We start from the raw sequence: 22758 nt of genomic DNA, 5'->3' as shown, positions 1-22758 counted from the left end.
CACAGTATACACACACAATTAAATCTATCACTTTACATTTTATTAGCATGTATTATAATACAAAAACTACTAAACAATTTTTTCTTCTATAAGATTATAATAAATCGACTTTGGTATTGGTCATTAATTTGCTTATTTTAATGAAGGATAATTTTTGCTGATTACAAACACACACAAAAAAAAAAAAAACTAAAAAGGTCCTTAGTTTATATTCTGATCTTGTTGTTATGGTTGCATATAAAAAGGGCAAATATATATAGATAAGTATATTAATATCACAAAAAATACCAATCTTTAATATGTGAAATTATTTCATTTTAGTAAAAAAAGAAGAATTGTATGGTCATAAAAATATATTAAATAATAATAATAATAATAATAATAATAATAATAATGGGTTTAAACTGTTCTTTCATGGTGTGGATGAAAAGAGAAATGGTGTAGGGGTGATCCTGAAGGAGTAGTTTAGTGAGAGTGTAGTGGAGGTGAAGAGAGTTTCTGATAGGGTGATGAACGTGAAGCTGGAAGTTGAAGGGTTGATGATAAATGTCATCAGTGTCTATGCTCCACAAATGGGTTGTGAGATGGAGGAGAAGAAAAAATTCTGGAGTGAGTTAGATGAAGTGGTGAAAAGTGTACCTAAGAAAGAAATATTGGTGATTGGGGCAGATTTCAATGGCCATGTTGATGATTTTGCTAAAAGGATGGAAATGACAGTGGTAAATACTTAATTTAAGAAGAAGGAGGATCATAAGGTGACGTATAAAAGTGGAGGAAGGTGCACACAGGTGGAATATATTTTATGCAGGAGATGCAACCTGAAAGAGATTGGGGACTGTAAGGTGTTGGCAGGGTAGCTAGACAGCATCGGATGGTGGTCTGTAGGATGGTTTTGGAGGTAAAGAAGAAAAAAATGAGGGGAGCAAGAACTGAAAGAAGAATAAGATGGTGGAAACTGAAGGAGAAAGACTGTAGTGTAAAGTTCAGGGAGGAGGTAAGACAGGGGCTCGGTGGTGGTGAAGAGGTGCTGGATGATTGGGCAACTACTGCAGAAGTGATAAGGGAGACAGCTAGAAAGGTACTTGGTGTGACATCTGGAAATAGAAAGGAAGACAAAGAGACATGGTGGTGGAATGAAGAAGTTCAGAAAAGCATAGGAATGGTGTGAAGTGAGAACAGCGATTAAGAGGATTGGCCCAGATGACATACTGGTAGAAGCATGGAGATGTTTAGGAGAGATGGCAGTAAAGTTTTTAACAAGATTCTGGAAGGTGAGAGGATGCCTGAGGAATGGAGAAGAAGTGTGCTGGTACCAATTAATAAGAACAAGGGAGATGTGCAGGCCTTCAGTAACTACAGGGGAATAAAGTTGACAATATGTCACCAGTCACACCATGAAGTTATGGGAAAGAGTAGTGAAAGCCATGCTGAGGGAAGAGGTGGCCATCTGTGAGCAATTGTATAGTTTCATGCTGAGGAAGAGCACCACAGATGCAAAATTTTCTTTGAGAATGTTGATAAAAGAAGTATAGAGAAGGTCAGAAGGAGCTGAAATGTGTGTTTGTGGATTTAGAGAAAGTGTACGTCAGGATGCCGAAAGCGGAGTAGCGGTATTGTATGAGGAGGAAGTCTGGTTTGGCAGAGATGTATGTGAGGGTGGTGCAGGACAGGTATAAGGACAGTGTGACAGCAGTAAAGTGTGCAGTAGAAACGACAGGCTGCTTCAAGGTGGAGATTGGACTGCATCAAGGATCCCTCTAAACCCTTTCCTGTTTACAGTGGTGATGGAAAGGTTGACAGATAAGGTCAGACAGGAGTCTCCATTGACTATGATGTTTGCGGTTGATATTGTTATTTGTGGTGAAAATAGGGAGCAGGGGGAGAAGAGTCTGCAGAGGTGAAGGTACATGTGTGTAAATAGAGTACATATGTGTGTGTGAATGAGAGGGAGGGCAGTGAAATGGTGCAGTTGCAGGGAGAAAAGGTGGAGAAGGTGGATGAGTTTAGGTACCTGGGGTCAACAATGCAAAGTAATGGAGAGTGTGAGAGAGAAGTTAAGAAAAGAGTGCAGGCAGGGTGGAGTGGGTGGAGAAGAGTCACAAGAGTGATTTGTGATAGAAGGATATCTGCAAGCATGAAAGGGAAAGTTTATAGGACTGTGGTGGGACCTGCGATGTTGTATGGTTTAGAGACAGTGGCACTGACTAAAAGAAAGGAGTTGGAGCTGGAGGTGAAGCTGAAGATGTTAAGATTTTCATTGGGAGTGACGAGGATGGAGAGGACTAGAAACGAGTTTATTAGAGAGACTGCACATTTAGGACATTTTGGAGACAAGGTGAGGGAGGCGAGATTGAGATGGTTTGGACATGTGCAGATTAGGGACATGGGGTATCTCGGGAGGAGAATGCTGAAGATGGAGCCGCCAGGAAGAAGTAAAAGAGGAAGACCAAGGAGGAGGTTTATGGATGTGGTGAGCGAAGATATGCAGTTAGTTGGCTTGAAAGAGGGAGATGTAGAGGATAGGGGGTATGGAGACGAATGATTCGCTGTGGCGACCCCCTAATGAAGGGAGAAGCCGAAAGAAGAAGAAGATATTATATTATATTATATTATATTATATTATATTATATTATATTATATTATATTATATTATATTATATTATATTATATTATATCAGAAGGTGAAACTCATACATTATTCACAGTGGGTAAAAGTGTGAGGCACACCAGTATAGTGAGGAATAAATACTGGACAGGTTGGGTGCAATAAACGGCAGGATTAAAAATAAAAATTAAAAATTCATTAATCTTCATTTATGATTTTCTGTATTAAAAATAAATTTCATACACTCAAACCAACCACAAACAATTATGCATGCATCTTTTATTTTAATTTGCGATTAGTAAGACCCCATAAGTATGAAACCTAAGAATTGTCTTAGTTAGGAAATAGGAAGGAAATTGTTTAAAAAAAATAATAATAAAACATTATGTCTTCATGTGGGGGCATTGGGTTTATTTTACTGCATAACACAATAAAGTTACCAGTGTTTTACAAAGTAGGAACCTGTTTATTTTGAAGCCTGAACATTGGTGTGCAAAAACACTGCAAACGATGCAACACTACTAAAAGCCCTGTGATTACACTCTCAATTAAGTATGCTCCTTTTGCCAGTAAGAACATCTGTAAGATCTGTTTGTCACATCATATCTCCAGTATGATACGCTGCAAAACAGTTGCGTCCAGTATGCAAACCTGGGAACACATAGTAACACACTGCACAAGAGATTTTCCAGAGCAGCCTTTTCTGAAATGCATTGGGCTGTTCAGGTTGACCATCTCTGAAATATGTTTATCACAGGTTGTATGGACTGAGACATGGGGAATTGGAATTACCTGATGCTTTTTGCCTTGAGGTGAAAAGGGTGGCTTGTTCTCCTTTACATATTCAACATCGTGTACACACTTGCATCAAAGCATCAAAATTGGTTTGTTGTCATACCACTTTAGTACACATACCCTCCCATCTCCCCTGGTAAGAGATGCTAAGGTACCGCTTCCTTGCTTACCTTTTCCAAAAGGCTACAGCAGATGGTCAGGACTTCTGAGAGGATTATATGTGCCCCACTGCCCAATCTTCAAGATCTGTACTCATCCAGAGTGGAGAACAGAGCTAAGAAATCACTTTGGACCCCACATCTCTCTTTGAACTGTTGCCTTCTGGTCGGCCCTACAGAGCTCCATCCACCAGAACAGCCATACACAAACACAGACATGAACAATTGAAATATTCATAACTACACACTCTCCATCATAACTGACACATTTGTACATAGAATCCAATGTTTCATTTGTAAACTGCACACTTGTAAAAAACATCTGAACATTCTTTTAAACAATATTCTTACTCTGTATATATTGCAATATTTAATTGTCTGGTTTACTATTCTGTTACATTATGTCTGTATTTCTCCTGCACTTGAAGCTCCTGATGCCAAGTCAAATTCCTTGTGTGTATAAGCATACTTGGTAATAAAGCTATTTTTGAATCTGATTCTGATTGTGATTGTTGTTTCAAAGTTTTGTCACTTGGGAGCTTCAGCAGTGCTCTAGTGATCCAGCTCTTAATAACTGTACCAGTGAGGTACACCCGCTTCTCCAGCATTTGTACTTCCTATTTCAAATCAAACTATAAATGTTATTAAGCATAAATAAATTACATACATACATTTTTGATGACTCCACTGCAGAATAAAGTACTATGCACAGGTATCAAAATGTAATGTCTCCATATGAGAACGCAGGGTCCCAGAAGGTTAATACAAGTAAATTCAAACATCAGTCAGGGTACCTAACACAACTATGTTCTGATTATGATTTGATATCAATAATTTAGAAATCTTCAAACTTGAAGTATTTAATTTTTTAAATTTTGGGGTGATAGAGGACAGGTAAAGTGGGGAAATGCAGAAAAGGTTTGAGGACCATCGTATTAGCCACATCGGATTAAACAGTGCATCTCATCTCTCTCTCTCTACACTCTTACAGACTGTTTTTTTCACCAATTCCAAATCATAGTTCTGGCGCTATTCTCTTATAGTAGTTCTAGTATGTTTATCGACTTAAATTTCACTCTCTACAATTTGATGGAGTTCAGTTAGCAATGTGATTTATTATTAGCACAGACATACACACTTATCCGGCCATGCAAGTGCACTAATAACCTCCCGGTTACCATAGCAACGACCCAGTAGTGTGTGAGCTCCAACCCTCATCAAACACAAGATAAACATCGTTCATATCGTAGGACAAAATGTTTCAGGTAAACGTTTAATGTTAGATTTTGTAAATGTCTTAACTGTTTTGTTTTAGTGAAACTTGAAAAGTATGTTAGTTATTTTACTGTGACAGCTTCTTGCATTAAAAATGCCGGCATGAGAAAAGCTTTAGGATTAGACATGCGCAGTATCATCACAACACATTTGTTATTGTTTCCTTCTTATTATCTATAAGATGATCTTTGTCTCATTGTCAAACTCTAATTGGGTTTTGCTAACCAGTTGATTAGATCTTGTAAAATCCCTCTGAATCTACTCCAATAAAGACTCTTTTTAATTGTTTATTTTGACATTATTGTGACTATCTCCTGGAGGATGTTCATTACATGGCCAACTGTTGTGAAGTGAAGTGAAGTTTGTCATTCACCATTGTTTTGGTGGTCTTCTTGGACTGTTCACTCACCAGTGAATTATTTCATTTTTTAAATAATCAAACAATATATTTTATACAATACCTTTAGCATACACAAACCCAGAAGAGATGCACAAAATGTGTGGATAGTGTAGAATGTAAATGTGTGGAAATGTGTGGATAGTCAAGTCAAGTCAAGTCAACTTTGCGAGTTCGGCATCTACTTCTTTAAAGGTCATAATCTTCATGAGGTTGGACGTGACTGGGGCTGAAGCAACCTTAGGATGCCTCGGGATGTGGAGAGAAAGAGAAGCAGTGGAGAGAAATTAGCGTAGCTGCTGTTCATGATATTAACAGCACAAGTTGATAATGTACATTTGATCAGATGTATTGGAGCACAAGTTTATGATATGTGACGTATGTTATGTGTAGGCTTTGCTAAAAAGATACGTGTACATGTGCATTGTGCAAAGTGCATAGTGCAAAGGTTCTGGCACATAACCTCAGCTGATAATTAACACTGTCTGTTGGTCCTTGCAGTTGACAGTGGAACTATTGCTGTACCTGGCTATGAGGCAGTCACTGCAAATGCTGTAAATGGTGCAATGATAGAAGTTTGTAAGAATGTGTGAGGCCATCCCAAACTTCGGAAGAAAAGTATACTCACCACTGTGTGAGGGTAAAAAGAATAATTTTGCTGAATTCGTTATTTCATACGCTCCACGGAACCGCACCTTAATTTCCTTCAATTCACCTGTAGGTGGCGGTGCTTACCAAATTGCGACTGAACGATTAAAACGATTTGCACATGCATTAATTGTTACTCCAGTTACATTTTTTTTCTTTAAAGTCAAAATGTAACCTCTGTTCCTGCTAAGTTTTTTGTTACATTTTGAGACGTTTTGTTTGCACTGAAAATATAAAAACATTTGAATATATTTTCATTGTATCACTTTTTTTTTTTCCCCAAAACCAAAATCTAACCTGTGTTCCATGTAGGTTTGTTGTTACAGTTTGGTACAAAGGTATTTATATGAATATATTTTTAGTATGATTTTATATATATATATATATATATATATATATATATATATATATATATATATACAATTGTTTTTAATTCACTGATCTTTTGAGGCTGGTTATTTGTCACTTATGGTAGCAATTTAGTATTTATCAGAGGTGGGAAGTAAAGGAGTACAAATACTTCGTTACTGTACTTAAGTAGATTTTTCTGGTATCAGTACTTTACTCCACTATTTATTTTTCAGACAACGTTTTACTTTTACTAATTACATTTTTACACAAATATCTGTACTTTTTACTTCTTACATTTTCAAAACCGGCTCGTTACTTTAGTTTTAATCCATTGATTTGGTGAAATATATATCTTTTATTTTCACTGCGCGCCGATTTCAGCCGAACAACCGATTTCCTGTTACTGCGCATCTTTTTCAATCCGCTGCTGTATAAAGTCCTGACTCTCACTCTTTACGAAGATAAGAATCAGCAGGCAGAAGGCAGTAAGAAGTTTGGGGTTAATGTGGATGAGACAGAGGGAGTCAGTGATGTAAACATGACTGAGAACAGACACATTCATGATCATCATCATCTTTTCTCTGAATACATTCATTAGGTGACAACATTTTTAATTTGTTTTGTATTAAAAAAAAAATATATATATATATATATATATATATATATATATATATATATATATATATATATATATATATTTATTTTATTTCTGTTTTTACAATTTAAAAAAAATGTAAATACATAAATAAATAACTAAATATAAAAGAGGCGAAATTAAAACCTCCAGGAAAACATACACTTATTCACGACGTCCCTTCTTTACTTAGATATAAAATAAATAAATAAACTCCACCGAAAAATATTTTTAATCAGTAAACCTTTGTTTTATTTCTGCGCCAAGTCTCAAATCAAACACCAAATCCGCCATGTTTTACACAATTTACCCTCTGGGTGGCGTTTTGTGGGAACTTAAATTACTGTCTTTATTGATCGTACAGATAAAAACAATACATCATTCAAATCTGTAAAATATATATATATATATATATATATATATATATATATATATATATATATATATATATATATATATATATATAAAAGCTTCTTGACTTGAAGCGGTGCAGTTTCTCCGGTATCACCTCATTAGCTGTCCGTGTGGAAACATAGCAAAGGCTCTTATTGATGTCCACACGTCTCTGCACTGTTATAGCCTTTATATTTAATCACTGTACATATGCTTACATATATATCACATGCTGTACATATGCTACATATTTATCTGCACTATTTGCACGATTGCAACTTTCTGAACTTCTGGTAGATGCCAAACTGCATTTTGTTGCTGTGTACCTGTACTATTCAATAACAATAAAGATCGATCGATCGATCTATCTATCTGTCAAATATTAATATGATGTGAGGTCCAGTTAACAGCTAAAACAGGTAGAAGTAATAACTACTTTTTACTTAAGTAAAAATGTATAATCAGTACTTCAACTTTTACCCGAGTATCTTAAAACATGAGTATCTGTACTTCTACTTAAGTAATGGATGTGTGTACTTTTGCCACCTCTGGTATTTATACAGAGGTATTACATTCTGTTATCGCACCAAAGCTAAAATTATGGTATTGAGCCATCCCTACATGCTGTTCTACTAGATTGATTTTTAAGTACAATTTATAAATGATGTGCAGGATATATAGCATGGCAGAATTAGGCAAAAAAACATGGACATTAGTAAATGCTCTAAAAATGACTTTTGTTTATTGTCACCCTTTGCTCATTTTGATGTTAAGCAGCTTGCTGCAGATACAATGCTTTTGCTTGGTTATTTAACCTTTTTCCTAGTTTGTACCCTCTCTCAAGGTTGCTTTAGAAACTATAGAGGCCGCACTATCTGCCCAGGGAGTTCTCGCATGTTATCACGATAGCTGCATATATTCCCCCTCTGCTGATGGTGAATCGGCATGCAATGTCCTGCATTTTGTTGTTAACAGACTGCTAAAACAGAGTCCAAATGCCCTTCTCAGTATCTCTGGAGATTTTAATCCTGCCGCTCCATTCTCCACTCTGCCCACATTCACCCAGTATGTTTCAAGGTCAAGGTGAATGGTGTGCATTTATCCCTGTGGCAAGGAAAAACTCCCTTAGATGTTATGAGGAAGAAACCTTGAGAGGAACCAGACTCAAAAGGGGAACCCATCCTCATTTGGGTGACATCAAGAGTTTGATCATAAATATTTCAACAATACAGAACACTGGAGAGTGAGAACTAAGATGAGCACTGGAGTATAAGATTATAAGTAAAAGCTGGTTCATCTCCTACCTGTATAAGATAAGATAAGATAAACCTTTATTTGTCCCACAGTGGGGAAATTTCTTTGTTACAGCAGCATGAAAAAATAAAAAATAAATGCAAATATATAAAAGAATAGACAAAAGACATACTATAGTATACAAGTATATACACAACACAATGTATAAATACAAATGAGGAAAAAGTACGTATTGCAGGTAATATTGCACGTATTGCAAGTGATACTGCACACAGGTAGTATTTTACACAGTAAAACAGTAATAACAGTAACTATTACACCATTGAACAGTAATAACATTGTGTATTATGGTTAATGGAGCAGCTTTGATTGTAAATTCTAATAGCAGCAGGGAGAAAAGACCTTCTATAGCGCTCAACGAGGTAACAGTTTCATACAGGGGGTGAGAGGCGTTCTGCAGCAATGATGATAGTTTTGCTACCATCCTCCTTTCTCCCACCTCCTGCACAGTGTCCAGGGGAATCCCCAGGACTGAGCTGGCCTTCCTGATCAGCTTGTCCAGGCTCTTCCTGTCTGCAGTAGAGATGCTGCTGCCCCAGCAGACCAAACCACAGAATATGGCTGAGGCCACCAGTATACAACCCCCTTGTATGCAGACAACCACAGTGAGGACATGGTCTGATGAGACCAGTGAGGCTCTGAAAGATTGTTTTGACAGAACTATGTGGGAGGAATTGTGCAATCCACATGGGGAGGATAATAACCAATTAACATACTGTATTACAGACTTTATCAACTTCTATGTGGAGAATACTGTACCTGCCAGGACTGTACAGTGTTTTCCCAATAACAAACTTTCTTTCGGCTTCTCCCGTTAGGGGTCGCCACAGCGGATCCTCCGCACGTTTGATTTGGCACATGTTTTTACGCTGGATGCCCTTCCTAACGCAACCCTCCCCAATTTATCCGGGCTTGGGACCGGCACTGAGAGTGGCTGGGGATGGTTCCCTGACCGGGAATCGAACCTGGGTCGCAGCGGTGGGAGCTGCGTCTTAACCACTAGACCACCAGGGGACCAAACGATGAATAAATCAGTTAACCACGGAGAGCTGAAAACTGTCCAGAAAGAACTAAGAAAGAAGATCAGAGAGGGAAAAGCATGCTAGAAGAGGAAGATGGAGGATCAGCTACAGCAGAACAACGTCAGCGGTGTGTGGAAGGGGTTTAAAACCATCACTACTCATAAGGAGCCCAGCTCTCGGGTTGACCAGAAGTGGGTGAATGATCTGAATCTATTCTTTTAACAAATATTAGCAGTCCCTGCTGCAACCCCCTTCTCTGCTCCCACAGTAAGCTGCTCCAGTCCCACCTCTTTATGCACAACCCCCCTCTCCCCGCAAACAATTACCCCCAGCCCCCACCGCAAACACTACATACTGCCCCTTACAGAAGCCCAGGTGAGAATGGTGCTCAGGAAGATTAAAGTGATGAAGGCTGCAGGCCCAGATGCCATCAGCCCCAGGCTCTACTAGATTAAGACCTATGCAGACCAGCTATGTGGCATATTGTTGTACATGTTTGGTCTCAGCCTGAAGCTGGAGAAAGTGCCACAGCTGTGGAAAACAACCTGCGTGGTACCTGTACCAAAGAAGTGCCCAAAAGACTTTGGGGACCACAGACCAGTAACACTGACCTCGCATCTGATGAGACGTTGGAGAGGCTAAAGCTTACTCATCTCCAACCTCTGGTGATCTTTCTCCTTTATAGGGCTTTTTCACCCCTGGAAAAGGGAGGGAGCACAGTGAGAGTCGTGTTTTTTTTTTTGTTTTTTTTTTACTTTTCTAGTGCTTATAAACCTGCACTTCTGAGGGATAAGCTGGTGTACATGGGAGTGGACAATCATCTGTCTACCCGGATACTCGATGACCTCACAAACCAACCACCTCTTGTAAGGACTTGTGACTGCAAGTCTGACATGGTTGTCTGCAACACTGGAGCCCAGCAGGGAACGGTTCTAGCTCCGTTCCTCTTCGCCATCTACACTGCTACACTTGCTACACTGTCACCTGCAGCAGTTTTTGGATGACTCTGCCATCGTCATCCTGATCACAGATGAACACTGCACGTTGAAACTAGGCCTTCAAAGTTTCAACATTTTAAGCAAGTTAAATGGCATTTTGAATAAAATGCTATTTTGATAGAACGCTTTAAAAAATCAAATCAGGAGATATATTGTTATTTTTAAATACCAGGCAAAGTTTCCTAGAAACCTGGAGCTGACAGTCATTATCGGATGCTGGGTTGCTTCCCTGATGATGCATTTTACTGCAAGTGATCTTTGTCTCCTCTGTCTATAAGATTTTGTGTCAGAAATTTACAGGTATTCTTATCTCTAATCCTTATTTTTTTATTATATTCTAACTCTTATTCTTATTACTCCAACAGCATTGAGAAAGAGCAGCACAATAAGCTTTGCAGACCAGGTCCTGCCCCCCAAATGTTTTGCATTGTATTTTGAAATTTATTGACTTTTTGTGCTGAGAGAAAGTAAAAAATAAAAATAAGCTGCTCTATTGATACCATATTTTTACATAATCACTGAAGATTTTACAAATTTCATAAGCTTTCATTACAAACAATTTAATGTGTAACATTAATTTACATAATGCATTTCACATATGCTGTAGGTTGATTCGCCTTATAATTTTTTTTAAAAACAATTAGACAGGATTTATCCGGCCATTTGCTCATTTGGCATTTTTCTTTATGTTATTTTGTACTTTAAGTGCTTTTAAGTGCATCTTTGCCTTCTCCTTCCTCTACACACATTTGTCACTGGTTAAATTGCTTTTCGCTTTACTAGATCATGTTATCTCAGGGATTCACAGTGAGGTGGAACGGATGGGCTTTGATACACAGAATGCATGGAGGGTATCAGAGATCAATGATAAATACAAGTGAGTTGTTTATTAATTGTAATTTAATCGGATTCGTTTCAACTGCTGTCAGTCCATTTACCTTCACTCTATTTTAGTGATGTTGTAACAAACACCATGTGCATTGATTTTTACTGTGTTATTACTATTGTTTTTCATATACATTTGGAGTAAGCTTTGTGCTTCAGGGCATGCTATGATTAGTTACAGTGAGGAAAATAAATATTTGAACACCCTGCTATTTTGCAAGTTCTCCCACTTAGAAATCATGGAGGGGTTTGAAATTGTCATCGTAGGTGCATGTCCACTGTGAGAGACATAATCTAAAAAAAAAAATCCAGAAATCACAATGTATGATTTTTTAACTATTTATTTGTATGATACAGCTGCAAATAAGTATTTGAACACCTGAGAAAGTCAATGTTAATAATATTTGGTACAGTAGCCTTTGTTTGCAATTACAGAGGTCAAACGTTTCCTGTAGTTTTTCACCAGGTTTGCACACACTGCAGGAGGGATTTTGGCCCACTCCTCCACACAGATCTTCTCTAGATCAGTCAGGTTTCTGGCCTGTCGCTGAGAAACACGGAGTTTGAGCTCTCTCCAAATATTCTCTATAGCGTTTAGGTCTGGAGACTGGCTAGGCCATGCCTGAACCTTGTTATGCTTCTTACAGAGCCACTTCTTGGTTATCCTGGCTGTGTGCTTCGGGTCACTGTCATGTTGGAAGACTCAGCCTCGACCCATGTTCAATGCTCTAACTGAGGGAAGAAGGTTGTTCCCCAAAATCTCGCAATACATGGCCCCGGTCATCCTCTCCTTAATACAGTGCAGTCGCCCTGTCCCATGTGCAGAAAAACACCCCCAAAGCATGATGCTACCACCCCCATGCTTCACAGTAGGGATGGTGTTCTTGGGATGGTACGCATCATTCTTCTTCCTCCAAACACGTTTAGTGGAATTATGACCCAAAAAGTATATTTTGGTCTCATCTGACCACATGACTTTCTCCCATGACTCCTCTGGATCATCCAAATGGTCATTGGCAAACTGAAGACGTGCCTGGACATGTGCTGGTTTAAGCAGGGGAACCTTCCGTGCCATGCATGATTTCAAACCATGACGTCTTAGTGTATTACCAACAGTAACCTTGGAAACGGTGGTCCCAGCTCTTTTCAGGTCATTGACCAGCTCCTCCCATGTAGTTCTGGGCTGATTTCTCACCTTCCTTAGAATCATTGAGACCCCACGAGGTGAGATCTTGCATGGAGCACCAGTCTGAGGGAGATTGACAGTCATGTTTAGCTTCTTCCATTTTCTAATTATTTTTGCTCCAACAGTGGACCTTTTTTCACCTAGCTGCTTGGCAATTTCCCTGTAGCCCTTTCCAGCCTTGTGGAGGTGTACAATTTTGTCTCTAGTGTCTTTGGACAGCTATTTGGTCTTGGCCATGTTAGTAGTTGGATTCTTACTGATTGTATGGGGTGGACAGGTGTCTTTATGCAGCGAACGACCTCAAACAGGTGCATCTAATTTAGGATAATAGATGTAGTGGAGGCGGACATTTTAAAGGCAGACTAACAGGTCTTTGAGGGTCAGAATTCTAGCTGATAGACAGGTGTTCAAATACTTATTTGCAGCTGTATCATACAAATAAATAGTTTAAAAATCATATATTGTGATTTTTTTTTTAGATTATGTCTCTCACAGTGGACATGCACCTACGATGACAATTTCAGACCCCTCCATGATTTCTAAGTGGTAAAACTTGCAAAATAGCAGGGTGTTTAAATACTTATTTTCCTCACTGTAATTATCTACAATTATCTGATACTGATGTGTTCTGTCTGGTGATACCAGGCTGTGTTCCAGTTACCCACAGCTAACATCCATTTTATTCGCATGAGATTTCAGGCTCTGCGATTCCTCTGTGCCCAGATGTCTGATCCTGTCAAGTAAGTTTTCCTGTGGCCAAGATTGAGTGGATCATTGAGTGGATCAGTCAGCTTTTTCAAAACAGAATGTAAAAGCCTTTTTTCAATGCTATGATTGTTTCTGATAAATGAAGTTTATACATTCATACCAGTGGTGCTTACAAATCAAAATGTCAAAATGTATATATACTGAGAATACTTTATATATATACAATATATGTTGTACCTTGCATAACTGCATCTAGCCTTATGGCCCAATACAATTCAATAGATTTATGTTCACTCCCTTAATCTGATGACTTGCACTGAATAGAGTCAGACAGGGTTACGTAGTCCAAACAGTAGCTGCTGGTGGCCAGCCTCAAGCAGACTTCCAAATGATCATCAGTCAAGGTGGAACGGTATTTGGCTCAAATAATCTTCATTTAAGAAAAGGCAGACTCACATAAATAAGTGTAGTTCTGCAGTAGCGCGTGCCTGTTTGACGACACATGCGTGGTGACCTGTGTGTGTTAGGAGAGAATTAATCTCAGACTGACTGGCTGCCAGTCAGAGGTGGCAAAAGTACACACATCCTTCACTTAAGTAGAAGTACAGATATTCATGTTTTAAAAGTGTTTAAAAATGTTTTAAAGTTTGGGCTCTAACATGTACTGTACTTAAGTAAAAAGCCATTATTACTACCTGATTAAGTGTCACACTGGTAACTGGATATCACGTCATCTTAATATTAGAGCTGTCAATCGATTAAAATATTTAATCACAACTTAATCACTTACTCTAAGCAACATGGACATAGAGAAATATGTTTTTAATTCTCTAAGCAACATGGACATGGAGAAATATTGATGCTTTATGCAATTGTATGTTTATTATTAGTGAAAATAAACTCAACATAGAGCAAGAAGACAAAATAATCTTGTAAATGTTGTAAAGTAATTATGGTGGTTTAAATTACATAAATCGTCAGGACACCAAAAGGAAGCTATGTTTCAACACAGGCGGTTAACGAGGCGATACCAGAGAAACTGTTCCCTCATATAACTTTCACACAATCAAATAATATTTGTTTTTGATGTGAACTGGTTTATGTAAAAGACATTTCAAGTTTTCTATACATATATTTATTATGCCTGTGAGGCAAGTATTCGCTGAGTTTCAGGTTGTTTTATTTATGCATTTGTGAAGGCAGTGAGCGCCCCCAGTCTATTTTCTATATTTTACAAAAGCACAGACTTTTGATGTTGTTATGAGTGTATACAAATAAAAGTATACCCTTTACAGATTCAAATGATGTATTGCTCTTATCTGTACAATCAAAAAAGATTTAAGTTTGTTTATGAGGAAAAATGCCACAAAACGTGTTCGTCGACCCTCCCAAAGGGGTTAACTGTGCGAATCATGGGGGATTTTGGTGTTTGATTTGAGACTTGCCGCATCAGTAAAACAAATGTTTGAATTGAAGGTTTTACTTACACCTCTTTTATATTGAGTTATTTATTTATGTTTTTATATCTTTGTATAAAAATGGTCAAACAGAAATGCGTGCATTTAATAATTAAATTATGCGTTAATAAAATTTAGTGCCGTTAAAATAAATTTGCAATTGATATATATATATAATACAAATTCAATGTTAAATTTTGTTACCTAATGAATATATTCAGGCTGAACATCCACCATATAGAACAAAAGCAGAGGAAAGATGATGATCAGTTGATCAGGAATGTCTCTGTTCCCAGTCATGTTTACATCGCTGAGTCCCTCTGTCTCATGCACGTTAACCCCATACTTCTTGTTGCCTTCTAGTATTTGTACATCGTTACTTCCCACCTCTGCCGCCATAATGGCATTGAAGTGGAAAATGCCATTGGGAGGATAGATGATAGACTAATAAAAAAAAAAATGAATTTTTTAAACATATTCCAGCTTGCCCTTACTTACTAATACAAGCAATCAGTTTTCCTTACAATGTAGATGCTGCTAGGTTATACAGATGAAAGTGCATGCCGTAATAAGGACACCGTTGTGTTACCATGGACATCTAACCATGCATCATTAAAGCTGCTGATACATTTTTACATGCAATTAGGAAAGAAAAGTAATACAAAGGCAGGGATTAGGTAAAGGTACAAATTAATATTCAAATGATTGGATATCCCAGTGAGCAACGTTGGATCAATAATCAAGAAATAGAAGGTGCACTACACCACCCAGGCACTGCCAAGAAAAGCCTGTCCCACAAAACTCAGAGCTCTAACAGGATGGAGGCTTGGGAGAGAAATCACAGAGAGGCCAACAGTCCATAAATGCAATGCTGCCTGAAAGCATATCTGGAGTTTGCCAGAAAGCATGCGGGTGACTGATGAGGGAGAAGATTCTGTGGTCAGATGGAATCAAGAAAGAGCACAACTCAAAGCAGTGTGTGTTGCACAATCATTAACACTTCCTAAGGCTTAAGACACACTATTCCTCTAAAGAAATATGGCAGCATTGTGCCTTGAGGATGCTTCTCATCAGCAGGAACTGGGCCCCTTGCTATATTATAAATACTTCAAAGCACCTGCTTACTTCTACTTCTGTGGAACAGGTTTGTGCCAGGACTGTTCCATTACATGTTTTTTGTCTGATGTTTACGGAAACCCCACAGCCTGGTGTCCACATACTTTTGGCATATCAATTGTATGTATTATTATGTATTATTTAGCTGGTTATTTGCTCTGGAAAGCACAAAGTGGCTGCAACATTTGTCTCTTCTGTTGAAGGCTGCTTCATTAGTGGTAACTGCTGTGGATCGTGACCACATCGCACTCCATAGATAGTGGCACTGTCCATTTCTATTTTTAGGCCTTTCTGTTCTTATGCGAATAGCTTTTTTTCAGTGTTCAGATTTGAGAAGAAAACGTCAGATTACTTACATAGTGAAAGTTTGTTATTCATTTAGTGTTTGTGTGGTATGATTATGAATGATATGAATGATTCACTTCAGTTCTTCCATCTGCTTCTTCCATCTACCTTCTTTTTTTTTTTTAAACCAAAAAAACCCTAACCAACACAATTTATTAGCCCATTTCTCTTTTTGCTGTTGGGTTTCTTCAGGTTTTACACCCTGTGTGCCATGTGCATAACTTGATGCTGTGGACTGCAGTGTTCCTGCCCAGCTCATCTCCTACAACACCCCATGATGAGTCCTGTGTCTCCTACTCTCTGTCTGGTACCAACTCTGAAGACCAGCGTTTGGTCAGGTGAGACTTATGGCCACCACAACCCTGAGACAGGGAGATAATCTTTTTTTACAAGGTGTTATCAAAAAGTTTATAGACTAGCTTGTAACACACCAACAGAAGGCAGTCGAAGGCTGCACGCACAGTCACAGGGATAACAATCTTCAGAGTGCAGGCAGGGTGGAGTCAGTGGAGAAGAGTGGTAGGAGTGATTTGTGATAGAAGAGTATCTGCAAAAGTGAAAGGGAAAGTTTATAGGAATGTGGTGAGACCTGCGATGTTGTATGGTTTAGAGACAGTGGTGTTGACTAAAAGACAGGAGGTGGAGCTGAAGGTGGAAGAGTTGAAGATGCTGAAATTTTCATTGGGAGTGAAGATGATGGACAGGATTTAAAATAAGTTTATTAGAGGGACAGCACATGTAGGACATTTTAGTGAGGGAGGTGCGATTGGGATGGTTTGGACATGTGCAGAGGAGGGACATGGGGTATATTGGTAGAAGAATACTAAGTATGGAGCTGCCAGGAAAGAGGAAAGGAGGAAGGCCAAGGAGGAGTTTTATGGATGTGGTGAGGGAAGACATGCAGGTAGTTGGTGTAAAAGAGGCAGATGTACAGGACAGAGTAGTATGAAGATGGATGATCCACTGTGGTGACCCCTAAGAAGAAGAAAAGAGTAAAACTACGTCTAATGCTTATTGAAATGCTTCTACAGCACAACTTTTTTGTTATTTTTCTATGAGCGTTCTGTTATTGGTGTGAATCTTTCTTGGATTGCATCACAGACAGACATATTTTACTTTTCAGCTATGGTCAAAATGCAATTTTTGAATTTTGACTAATTTTGAACTTTTTTTAGGGCTCAGTTAGGACCAGTTGCTAACAGCGTATTTGTGGGTGTTTTTGATATCGTGATATAGGTATTAAATTTCAATCTTAATGGTCTTAAAAAGTCTTAAATCTGACTTGGTGAACCTGCAGAAACTATAACGGATTAAGGAAAGCGTATTTTTTTATATCATTCACTTAGCAGAGATTTTATCAATAACATAAATAATGCCATGTGTAATGGAATGTAATGGTTTTGCGACTGTTTGTGTGCAATCATGTACAACAGTGTTATCAACCACAAGTGTGTTAAGCATTACGATCTGACATCTCTCGTCCAACATGTGCAATATTACTTATTTTTTAGGGCTGCAACTAACTATTATTATTTTGCTAATTGATTAATCTTAATTTTTCTCGATTAATCGATTAATTTAATTAAAGAAATAAAATAAAATAAGCTGCTTTGCTTATAACTATATCAAACCCTATTTCAGGGTATTCGTGTATAAAAGTGTAATTTAAAAAAAAATGCAAAGGCCAGATATTGTGTTTAACTATCTTTAATTTTGACATTTTAAATCCTATAGTGGCTGCTTGTTGAGCAGTGCATGGGGGATTTCTCCTTGAACAAATTCACTCATGCTGGATTGAAAACTAAAACAAAACAAAAAACATTTGAGTGTGCAAGGTGTAAAGTGTGTAAATCAAAATTTTATTGTTTTTAATAATAATAACAATTGCAAATGGCAAATTGACAACCGTGCTTAATAATTTTGTATAATAATTGATTTATAAAGGTAAAAATTTAATGAATTTGGGAAAACAAGCATTTAAACGCAGTAAAGCCGCAGTAAATCACATTTGAAAGCATATAAGTTACTGTTGTAGTAAACAAATGCTATAAAGAGAATGGAACAGAGAAACGCAAGCTAACAGACTTGTTTAAAAAAAAAGTAATAAATATACATACCAGTGACTAATGTAATCGTTTACTGCTGCAGTTATTTGCTGCCTTTAGATTTAGTGTTTGTTCGCACCGGTTTAATTGAATCCAACACTATGTCGCGAGCGAGCTGATTGCGCAACCTGATGCTCGCGAGTCACTACAGAACAGATCCAGTGCGACTGTCCCGAAAACAGAGGTGGCAAAAGTACACACATCCATTACTTAAGTAGAAGTACAGATACTCTTCTCTTGGCTCTGACATGTACTTAAGTAAAAAGTAGTTATTACTTCTACCTGTTTTAGCTGTTAACTGGACCTCACATCATATTAATATTTGACAGATAGATCGATCGATCGATCGATCTTTATTGTTATTGCATAGTACAGGTACACAGCAACGAAATGCAGTTTGGCATCTACCAGAAGTGCAAAAAGTAGAAATCGTGCAAATAGTGCAGATAAATATGTAGCATATGTACAGCATGTGATATATATGTAAGCATATGTACAGTGATTAAATATAAAGGCTATAACAGTGCAGAGACGTGTGGACATCATTAAGAGCCTTTGCTATGTTTCTACACGGACAGCTAATGAGGTGATACCAGAGAAACTGCACCGCTTCAAGTCAAGAAGCTCTAATGACACCACGTCTGTCTTGACAGACAGAGATCAGGCTCCGCCCCACCTTTATCCCTCAGGTCGACCCCTTCTAACATCATTGCAGCGAGATTTCTTCCCGTCCCCGTGCAAGGAGGGAAGTGCTGGTGAAACACCTCACTCTGTTATCAAAGAACCCGGGATTACGTTAAGTAACCCATCGTTCTTTTTCTAACTTCGCTCGGTGTTTCACTATGGGAGATATAGACTGCTCCCGGATTGCACAGGTCAATCACATAGGCTCAGAACGCCTGGCACTCAGCACTGCATGTGCCAAGGATGACTCAGACACATCTAGTCTATAAAACCGCACAAAGGTGTGCGGCGTGGCCCAGCCAGCTGCCGCACAAATATCCTGAACAGAGACACCCTTAAGCAGGGCCCATGATGTCGCCATCCTCTAGTAGAGTGGGCCCTCAGACCCGTGGGAGCCTGAGAACCACAGCATTCATACGCTATAGATATAGCCTCCACACAAGGAACTCAAGCCATCCTCCTCCTGAGGTGGGTGAAAAGCCGAAAGTTCCGTAACGGGACATCTATAAGAAGAATCCACCACCTTAGGCACGAACGCCGGGTTAGGCGAAGGAAACCTTCGTGAGCCCAGGGGCGAACTGTAGACAGGACGGACTGACAGACAGGGCTTGCAGCTCGCTCACACGCTTAGCAGTCACTAGAGCCACAAGCAGCACCGTCTTAAGAGAAAGAAATTTCAGCCCTACGCCATCCACCGGCTGGAAGGGGTGATGAGAAAGGGCTTCCAAAACCAAGGACAGGTCCCACTGAGGCACTAACCGCCGAGACACCGGCCTTATACGGCGTGCACCTTTCATAAACCGGCTAATCAAAGGGTGCCGACCCGCAGGTTCGTTATTAAACCCGACGTGACATGCAGAAATAGCCGCCAGATACACTTTCAAAGTAGAAAAAGCTTTCCCTTTATCCAGCAAATCCTGGAGAAAACACAAAATGTCTCCCACAGAACACTGGAAAGAGACAATGTGACCGCGGCCACACCACTCCTCAAAAACTCGCCATTTATTGTCATAAAGCGTGCGAGTAGACGAGGCCCTGGCACTCTGGATAGTGTGTATAACCGATTGGGGCAAACCAGCCACACTCAAGTTCCACCTCTCACGGGCCAGGCCCAGAGAGCAATTCTGTCCGGGTGCGGATGATAAATCTCCCCGCCCGCCTGGGACAGAAGGTCCCTCCGTGGAGGGAGTGGCCAAGGCTGATCCGACAGTAGCTGAACTATTTCTGCGATCCAGTGCCCGGAAGCCCAACGTGGAGCTATCAGAATCAGTGACAAGCTGAGTTCTCTGACCCTGGCCAGGGTGGGGGAAATCAAGCTCAGTGGAGGGAACGCGTAGAGAAGAACGTTTGGCCACGGGTGGGCTAACGCATCCACACCCAACGGTGCATCTTCGTCCCTTAGAGAAAAGAACAGAGGACACTGAGCGTTTTCTCGCGAGGCGTAGAGATCTACGGCGGCCCGGCCATATCTCTGCCATATCTGCTCCACCACCTGAGCGTGCAGTTTCCATTCCCCGTACAGAGGGTTTCCCCTGGACAATAGATCTGCACCCCTGTTCCATACGCCTGGAACATGAGTCGCCCTGATGGACAAAAACCTTGTGTCGCACCACATTATCAGTTTCCTCGCCAACTGATGCAGCTGGAGGGAGCGCACACCTCCCTGCCGGTTGATGTACGCGACCACTGTGGAATTGTCTGTTTTCACCAACACATGTCGGTCCTTTATGAAAGGCAGAAAGTGTTTCAGTGCCAGAAACACTGCCAACAACTCCAAGTAGTTTATATGTCTCGGGATCAGCTGTGGTGGCCACACGCCGTTCACAGCTCTGCCCATAAGGGTCGCACCCCAGCCCTTCAAAGACGCGTCCGTCGTCATAGTAACTCGCGACAACACCGCCCCCAAGGGAATCCCCGACCGAAGAGTCGCGGGGCATCCCCATTGGCGGAGCGCTAAGACGCACGAATGTGCTATTTTGATCGGCCGATTGAGATGACGTCGGGGACATAAGCGCAACCGCGCGACCCATCTCTGAAAATCTCTCATCATGAGGTCCCAGACGCACCACAGAAATCACTGAGGCCATTAAACCCAGCATTTGTAGGCACACTCGGAACGGGACCATAGACCCAGCCTGAAAACGGGAGCGACACTGAATGAGAGATGCGATTCTTCTCTCTGTCAGCGTGACTCGATAAGAGAGGGAATTTATACCGAGTCCCAGATATTCCGCGCACTGCGCGGGACACAAGCGGCTCTTTTCTCTGATTATTTTGAAACCCAAGCTGCAGAGATGAGTGACTACGCTCTCTGCATCTCTGACCGCTTGCTCTCTTGACGAGGAGCATATCAGATAATCGTCTATATAAGACAAAATCCGAATCCCGCTGTTTCTCAACGGCAAAAGAGCCGCCTCCACACACTTGCTGAAAGTTCTCGGAGCGAGAGACAGTTCTTACGGAATGGTTTGAAACTCGTAGGAAGTGCTTCTGTGCGCAAACCTCAAATATTTTCTGTGTGACGGGTAAACGTCTATGTGAAAATCTGGCGTCTGACAGATCGATCGTCACAAACCAATCGCTTGGACGGATCGACCGACAGAGTGCTTTGTGTGTCAACATTCTGAATGAATATTTTCTCAGGTGTTTGTTTAACACACGCAAATCCAAGATCGGACGGAGAGATGCGCCCTCTCTTCGGGATCACAAAGTACCGAGTAAAACCCTGACGGCTTTCCGCCTCCGGAACAACTCTGATTGCCCTTTGCTCAAAGAGAGTCGATCTCGGTCGCTAGGACGCGAGCCGACTCTTCGCCACCGAGATCAACACACCGTTGAATCTGGGTGGTTTCATTGCAATTGAAGCCTGTATCCCCGTGAAACCGTGTTTAAAACCCACGAAGGAACCGCGCATGTGCGCCAATTGACGAGGTGCGCAGAAAGGGAACCTGCGCGACACAACTCTGGTCGCGCATTGATGACGCCACAACCATCGCCGCGCAGGGCTTCGCTGACAGAGCGAGCGCGCCTCCAGTGGTAAAACTGGGGGGGGTGCACGCCGGAAACTCGGGATTTTCGCACACTATCGCCCTCGGCTGATCGCCTGGATGCGAAAGTGCCACATTTATTGTGTTTTGTATTGTCGAACACATCGCCTCAGCCCGTGGCTTGGATGCGATGATGTAATCTTTATTGCGCAATCGTCTGAACTGACGTGCGAGAGAACAAATGTCGGGAGTGCTTGGTGACACTGAACATTTTCCCTTAAGCCTCGAACTCGAGGAAAACTAGAGAGGAAGCCCTTACGGAACTTAGAACCGGCTGTGTTCCTTCTCCTTTCTTCGCCAGCGGAGAAAGGAGGATAGAGAACATTCGCGTGTCAGGTCGCACGCTTCTTCTTCCGCCTCGGGTGGGGCGGACGGTTTTAGCCGCCGCGCCGCAAATGAATGCTTTCCCACGGTCCCGATCCATCCGATCTCGGACGTTGACCAGCTTGCTGTCCGCCGAGAGTCGATCTTGAGCTCCTAGCGTTTATCGGTCTTCCCCTCGCAGCCGCGGCTGCGGCAAAACCCCGCGCGCTGGCTGAGGGGCGTGCTCTGAGACAGCTTACGAGGCAAACAGAGGTTGAATGCTTTGTCCTCCTGTTTCCTGAGAGTGCTGGTTTCTCTCATCTTCTCTAGAG

At 40.5% G+C, this 22758-nt stretch overlaps 1 pseudogene; it reads right to left on the bottom strand.

Annotated features, from left to right (window-relative positions):
- Positions 1-19089: 19089 nt before the first annotated feature.
- On the bottom strand, positions 19090-22547 carry LOC124399790 (annotated as a pseudogene).
- Positions 22548-22758: the final 211 nt, after the last annotated feature.

The sequence above is a fragment of the Silurus meridionalis genome, chromosome 17 (assembly GCF_014805685.1).
Source record: "Silurus meridionalis isolate SWU-2019-XX chromosome 17, ASM1480568v1, whole genome shotgun sequence".
In the NCBI taxonomy this organism is placed as follows: Eukaryota; Metazoa; Chordata; class Actinopteri; order Siluriformes; family Siluridae; genus Silurus; species Silurus meridionalis.
The sequence above is the reverse complement of the archived record's forward strand: the minus strand, read 5'-3'. Positions and strand labels throughout refer to the sequence as shown.